Here is a 6,170-nt window from a genome sequence, read left to right on the forward strand (position 1 = left end):
GATGCCTTGGGGAATGCCCAGAGTAGCAAACACTAGGAGAAAATGTTGGATGACATCTTTTGTCTTGTCTCCTGCGTGGGCTGATGCAAATACAGCCCCAGGGAACGTATCTATGGACACATTAATGTATTTTTGTCTCCCAAAAGGTGCACAGTGTGTGACATCTGCCACAGCTGTAAACTTTCGAGGCCTCGGGGTTAACCCCAGCCCCCATGGATGGCAAAGCAAACTCCTGGCAATTGGGGCAGGAGCCCGTGATTGCTCTTCCTTGTTCCTTTGTGAGTTTAAACATCCAGACAAAGGCTGGCACATTTTGGTGGAAAAACTGATGGCTCAGTTTGGCCTGATTGAAAATCAGGTAGGGTGGTCTGCACTGCCATGGCTGGGAGATCTGCTCTCCAGCTACCCTCAGTGACTGGTCCTGGGAGGTCAGTGTGTGACCCCACGTGCATGATGTGATATGGTTGCTCTCGGTGGGAGAGGAGGTATATTAATTTTGAAAGTAATCTATATAGATCTGGATTTGGCACTTCCTTTAACAAAGAATGTTCTGCTCTTTCAGCTATCCCAGCAACACAGGCTGAATCAGTAACTAAATTTAAGGGTTGTTTTAATTTCTCAAAGGCTCTGACAACAGCTGCTAATTCTGCAGTTTGTGGGGATCCTCGAACAATTTGAACATCAGACTCCCACTCTTGAGTGTCAGGATCCTTCCACGTCATAACTGACTTGTGGGATCCCCCTGAACCATCAGTAAATCCAATCTATGCCTTTAGAGCAGTTCTAGTTTTTAATGAATCTGGGACCAAATTGAAGCAAGCATTAAATGGTTCATGTTTTGGTGGGTGAACGGAGATCTGGCCTGGCTGGCTGTCAAGAGCAAACTGGAGGTGTTCATTGGTTTGGATAAAGCCTCTAGACGGTTTGATGTCACTGGAAGATTTATGGATGTGAATTCACACCCCACTAGGGTCCCGAGGTGAGCTCTGGCCTTTATGATAAGCTGGGCCATAAACTCCTGGGGTGTTGTGATGGTCTTGTTTGGTTTGTGTGACTGAAACACCCACTCTGTGATTAGGAGCTGATCTCTTGAGTGGGGTCCCACTGGAAAACGAGCCCATGGAACTTGGGTGACTTACCCAGGATGGCAAATTGGAAGGGCAGGGTAGGATCAGCGTGGTGGGCTTGTCTTGCGGAGAATGCTTCTGATACCTTCTGGATCTCTACCTGGGTTTCTGGTGTGGTGGTTTGTGTGGAGTCAAGGTCATCAGGGCCTCTCAGAAGGTTGAAAAGGGGTGACAGGTCCTCGGTCCTGATCCCCAGCAGTGTACAAACCTAGCTGATGCTCCCACAGAGCTGGTGGATGTCCCTCAGGGTTGTCCTTGAGGGTGAGCTGCTGGGGTACGATGGTCCGCTCGCCGATTCGGAATCCAAGGTAGGTGCACAGGCAGCTGTGCTGAATCTTCTCCGTAGCAATTTCAGATCCTGCTCCTTTGATGGCCTGAATTGTCTCTTTGAGAGCAGTCTACAGATAATGGTCACAGTGCAAATTAGAATATCGTCCATGTAGTGAAAAATGATGGCATCAGGAAATCTTTCCCAAATGGGCGAGAGAATGTGGGCAACGAACACTTGGCAGATGGCTCATGAATTTTCCATCGCCTGAGGAAGAACTTGCCATTGTTACCTTTTTAGAGGGGCTTGTCTATTAATTGATGGCACAGAAATTGCAAAACTTGGGGCATCTGTGGGATGGAGCGGGATGTTAAGAAGGAATCTCTGATATCAATGACTGCCAATTTCCAATCTCAGGAGCGCTGAAGGTGAGGGCAGGCCAGGCTGTAAAGAGCCCATGTCCTCAATGACCTCGTTGACCTTTCTGATGTCTCGTAGGAGCCTCCACTTGTCTTTGCCTGTTTGCAAATGACAATGACGGGGCTGTTCCAAGGGCTGGTGGATGGTGCTGTGTGGCCCTTAGATAGCTGCTCCTGCACTAGGGATTCAAGCGCCTTTGTTTTGAGTTCTGCCTGGGGCCACTGTTCCACCCAAGTGGCATCATCCGATTTCCGTGTGAGCGGTGAGGTGGGGCACTCTACAGTGGCCCCACGGGATTTCTACAGCTAGACATCCTGTGGGTGGGAAGGGATTTCTAGTCTGGCTCCCCATTGTGACAACAGATCTGTTCCCCAAAAGATGACAGGTGCCTTTACCACAAAAGGTCTTGCTGTGGCAATTTGACCCTCAGGACCTTTAATAAGGATTGACCTTTTACACCACACAGAGGTGGCAGCTCCTCCAATCCCAGAGATGACTCCATTGGCTGGCACAAATTCCCAGCCGAGTGGTGATGGTGGCATCTGTCCTGCTGTCAGCCATACCTGGAAGAGAAACTTTGATACCTTTGTTAGACACGCCACATTCTGTAAGAGGTCTGTCTTGGCCTAGCATCTCTGCCCAAAAAACCAGAGGATTTTCTGGCCAAACATCAGCCCAGGTGGGTGCAAGAAAAGCTTGGGCAATGAGTGTGCCCTTAGTCAGACACCAGGGTGGGTCTGTACGTATTACAGCCACAGCGATCTCATCCATCGGCCCCACAGTCTGGACTTCTGTAAGCACGTGTAACTCGTTAACAGTGTCTCCTGTGATTAAAACGTCTCTTGGCCCATCAGGAGGTCCAGTTTGCCAGCTGGAATTCAGCAGATCGCCTCATCCTCGGATGCAAAGGAAAGGGCGCTCACCAGCGTTCTCCGTGTCCTGCCTGACGGCCTGGGTAGGCCTCGGAGAGTCAGCGCCCTTCCTCATAGTCAGTGTTGTCACAGGTGATTTCCCAGTGCCTCGATGCTCCGAGATTGTGGGAAAAGAGGGACAAAACAGCTCAAAAGAAAGATCTTGCAGGAGATTGGCTGGGTCAACCAGACCTCGAGGTCTTGAGGGTTGTCAGTGGGCCTCTGAGGAATTCCCCAGAAAATTTGGCTTTCTCCCCTCAGAGATCTGGAGCACTTGACTGTGACTTAAAATCCAGTGGCTGGCCAGTGGAGACGCTTTCAAAGGGCTAACGAGAAGCCCCGTGGTCAAGGTGCCAATTTGTAGCAGCATGGGGTTTAGAAGGAGGAAGCTGCTACCTAATTCCCAAGAAGCATCTCCTATGGAAAAGCTGCTGCTTGGGTAGGAATTCAGCAAAGCAGTCAAGTCCTTTTTTTTGTTGTTGTTGTTTTTTTTTGGGGGGGGTTTTTTTGGTTGTTTTTGGGTTTTTTTTTTTGTTTTTTTTGTTGTTTTTTTTTTTTTGTTTTTTTGTTTTTTTGGGGTTTTTTTCTGCCAGATCCCATTTATTCTAGAGCTGTGGCTGCTGGAGCCCAGCAGGCTCGGAAGAGCGGGGAGAGGTTTATCCCAGGTTTGTCCCTGAGCTCCAGGGGACATCTGAGGGGGCTGGTGGTGGCAGGACAGCCCTGTCACCACAGTGTGGGGCTCCAGGAGCATCAGGGAGTGGGGACAGCCCCGTCCCTGCTCTGTCCCTGCCCTGCTGGCTCCTCAGTCGCTGGCACTGTCCTCGTAGGCTCCCAACAACCCCAGTGAAGACGTGGCTGCTGCTGCTGCTGGAAGCGAGCCGGTGGTGGCCGTGGTGCCTCGGGATTCCATCCCATTGTCCAGGGCAGGACCTGGCTTCTGCTTCCTGCGGGCCACCAGCCCAGCCAGCTGGGCCTTGGTGCTGAGCTTGCCCACGCTGCGCCCCCAGCTCGCCGGCCTCGGCCTCTTGCTCTGGGGGTGCTCCTGCAGGGTGTCCGTGGGTTTTCTTTGGGCCGTGGGATTTGGGCAGCGTTTTGCCAGTTCCTCGTCAGAGTCGGGATCCACCAGGAGCCGGCGGTTCTGGGCCTGTTCCAGCACGGCCTTCATCTCCTGCTTGTCCTCCTCCTGCTCCTTGCGCCTCTGCTCCTCCTCCAGCTCCTTGAACTGCTTCAGCATGGCCTCAAAATCCACGCTGGCCTGGCGCTGGTTGAGCTCCTTCAGCTCCTGCAGGTTCTCCAGGACCTCCATCTCCAGCTTGGAGTCCTTGGTTCGGTTCTCCAGGACCTTCATGGGATTGTTGAGCTCCTTCTCTTCCCTCTCCTTCTGCATCCTCTTCTCCTCCTCCTGCAGGAGCTTCTCTGCCTGGAAGTTCCTCGTGGCGCCGTGCTCCACGGCGTAATCCGCGTTCTCGGGGTCTGTCCTGAAGGTGATCTCAGCCAGGCAGCGCGTGCACTTGATGTAGAAGCGGAAGATGGGCAGCCCCAGGTAGGGCTCGCTCTGCACCGTCTCCTTGCGGGCGTTGAACTTCTTGCCCTTGCAGATGTTCTCCCCACACGTCCTGCACCTCATGTTGAAGGGGGCCATGAGCCTCACCACGTACTGCCGCTCCTTCGGGAGCTTCAGCTTCGGGATCTTGGCCGGATCGAAGGCCGGGGGGTGATATTTGTTCAGCACTTTCCGTTCTGCCATCGCTGCGGCTTCTCCTGGCCCCCGGTGCTGCCCCCGCGCCGCTCAGCCCACACTGGGCTGAGTTTGTAGCAGTGTGGGGTTTAGGTGGTGGAAGCTGCTGCCTAATTCCCAAGAAGCACCTTGTCTTGGTTTGAAACGTCCGATAAGGGAGGTGGGAGCCTCCCCTGAAATGGAAAATGTAAACAGCTGTGCTTCTGCTGGAGCAGGATCCTGCACAAGGGGGGAGTTTTCCTCTGCAGCTCCAGGGCTGGGGGAGATGGGCCTGGGCTCCTCTGGGAATGCAGTGGGAAGAAAGCTGCTCCTCTGGGAATGCAGGGGGCAAAGGCTGCTGTGCTGTTCCCAGATCAGATTATATCCAGGTAGGAATGCTCAGCTCCTCCCCTGGGTGGGGTGTCTCACAGTGGGACGATTGAATTTTATCAGTGTGACTCAATGGCCCGTGAACAGAAGAGATCTCCTGGAGGGAGGATTGGTTTGTGGAAGAGATAAAGAGAACTGCCCAATTAGCAGAAGATAATTGCCCCAGCTCTGACAGATGGAAACAGAACACACAACTAAATCTTTCAATCTAAGACACAGTGCCCTGTGTAAAGTGCTTGGGTAGGAATTCAGGCAAAGCAGTCAGTCCACACACCACGCTCACCGTGGCTAGCGCTGCCAAGAGAGGCAACAGGGGCCTTTTGTAGGATATATTCCAGTGAGGTTTATTCCAGCACGCCGAGGGACAGCCAGGGACAAAAGACAAGACCATGTGGTGTGCATAATCTTAAATTTGGGTCAGCAGGCACAGGGGCACGGGGGCAGCACAAAGGGCAGGGCAAAGGGCAGCTGAGGCTGGCACCGGGGATACCACAGCCAGTGAGGAAACGGGGAAAGCAGAAACCCCTAGAATCTGGGGCATATGGGGAGGGCAAGCTGGGAGGATCAGTGTTGTGAGGCTCCATGGGGAAGTCTTCTCTGTGGTAGATGTTTCCAGGGTGAAGCCTGGAGGTTTCGAAGGGTTCTGCACAAAGGGCTCTGATTTACCTGGCTGAACTGGAGGTACTGTGGAAAGGGATAGGAAGGATGTTGCTCCCTCCCTCATCTGGCCGGGATTTTGGCTGGAGAAGGTGTCCGTGCAGGCAGAGGTGCGGTTGGAGTGGGATTTCAACATGAAAGGCATCTTCTCCCTCTTCTCCCCCTCCCAAAGTCACTGGGTCCTTTTAAAACCTCCCTGCTCTTCACTTGCTGCAGTGTAGACCATGACTTTGAAGAATGGTGCCTTTTGCCATAGGTTTCCTACCCCCAAAAGGCTCTGCAGCCCAATTCTCAGTCCCACACAACCTGCCTGGGGCAGGTTCCTCCCCTGTTTTCCTTCTCATGCAAGAAAAGGGAGTTCATGGTCACCCACAGACAGCAGAGCCTCCCCACCACCGGAGCTCCGGCTCCTTCCAGGAGCTCTGCACAGCAGCTCAGAGAAGTGGGGGCAGAGATCAGGAGCTGACACGGCAGGGAAGGGCAGGCTGAGCATCCCAAGCTGAAATACAGCTGGAGACAGACAGAGTTGGGTCTGGTCCTGTCCAACCCTGGACCACTGCACGAGGCGGAGGAGGATTTGTTCCCTGGGAGCAGAGCAGGCATGAGCCTCGTGCTCCTTCCTGCCTCTGCCCTCGTGGCAGATCCCTGAGGCTGTGCACCGCTCCAGCTGTGTGTTCTGC

General features: G+C 53.3%; 1 pseudogene; it reads right to left on the minus strand.

The window, feature by feature from the left end:
• Nucleotides 1–3,321: 3,321 nt before the first annotated feature.
• Nucleotides 3,322–5,291, minus strand: LOC115494782 (splicing factor YJU2 pseudogene; annotated as a pseudogene).
• Nucleotides 5,292–6,170: the final 879 nt, after the last annotated feature.

Source organism: Taeniopygia guttata, chromosome 4 (genome assembly GCF_048771995.1).
Source record: "Taeniopygia guttata chromosome 4, bTaeGut7.mat, whole genome shotgun sequence".
In the NCBI taxonomy this organism is placed as follows: domain Eukaryota; kingdom Metazoa; phylum Chordata; class Aves; order Passeriformes; family Estrildidae; genus Taeniopygia; species Taeniopygia guttata.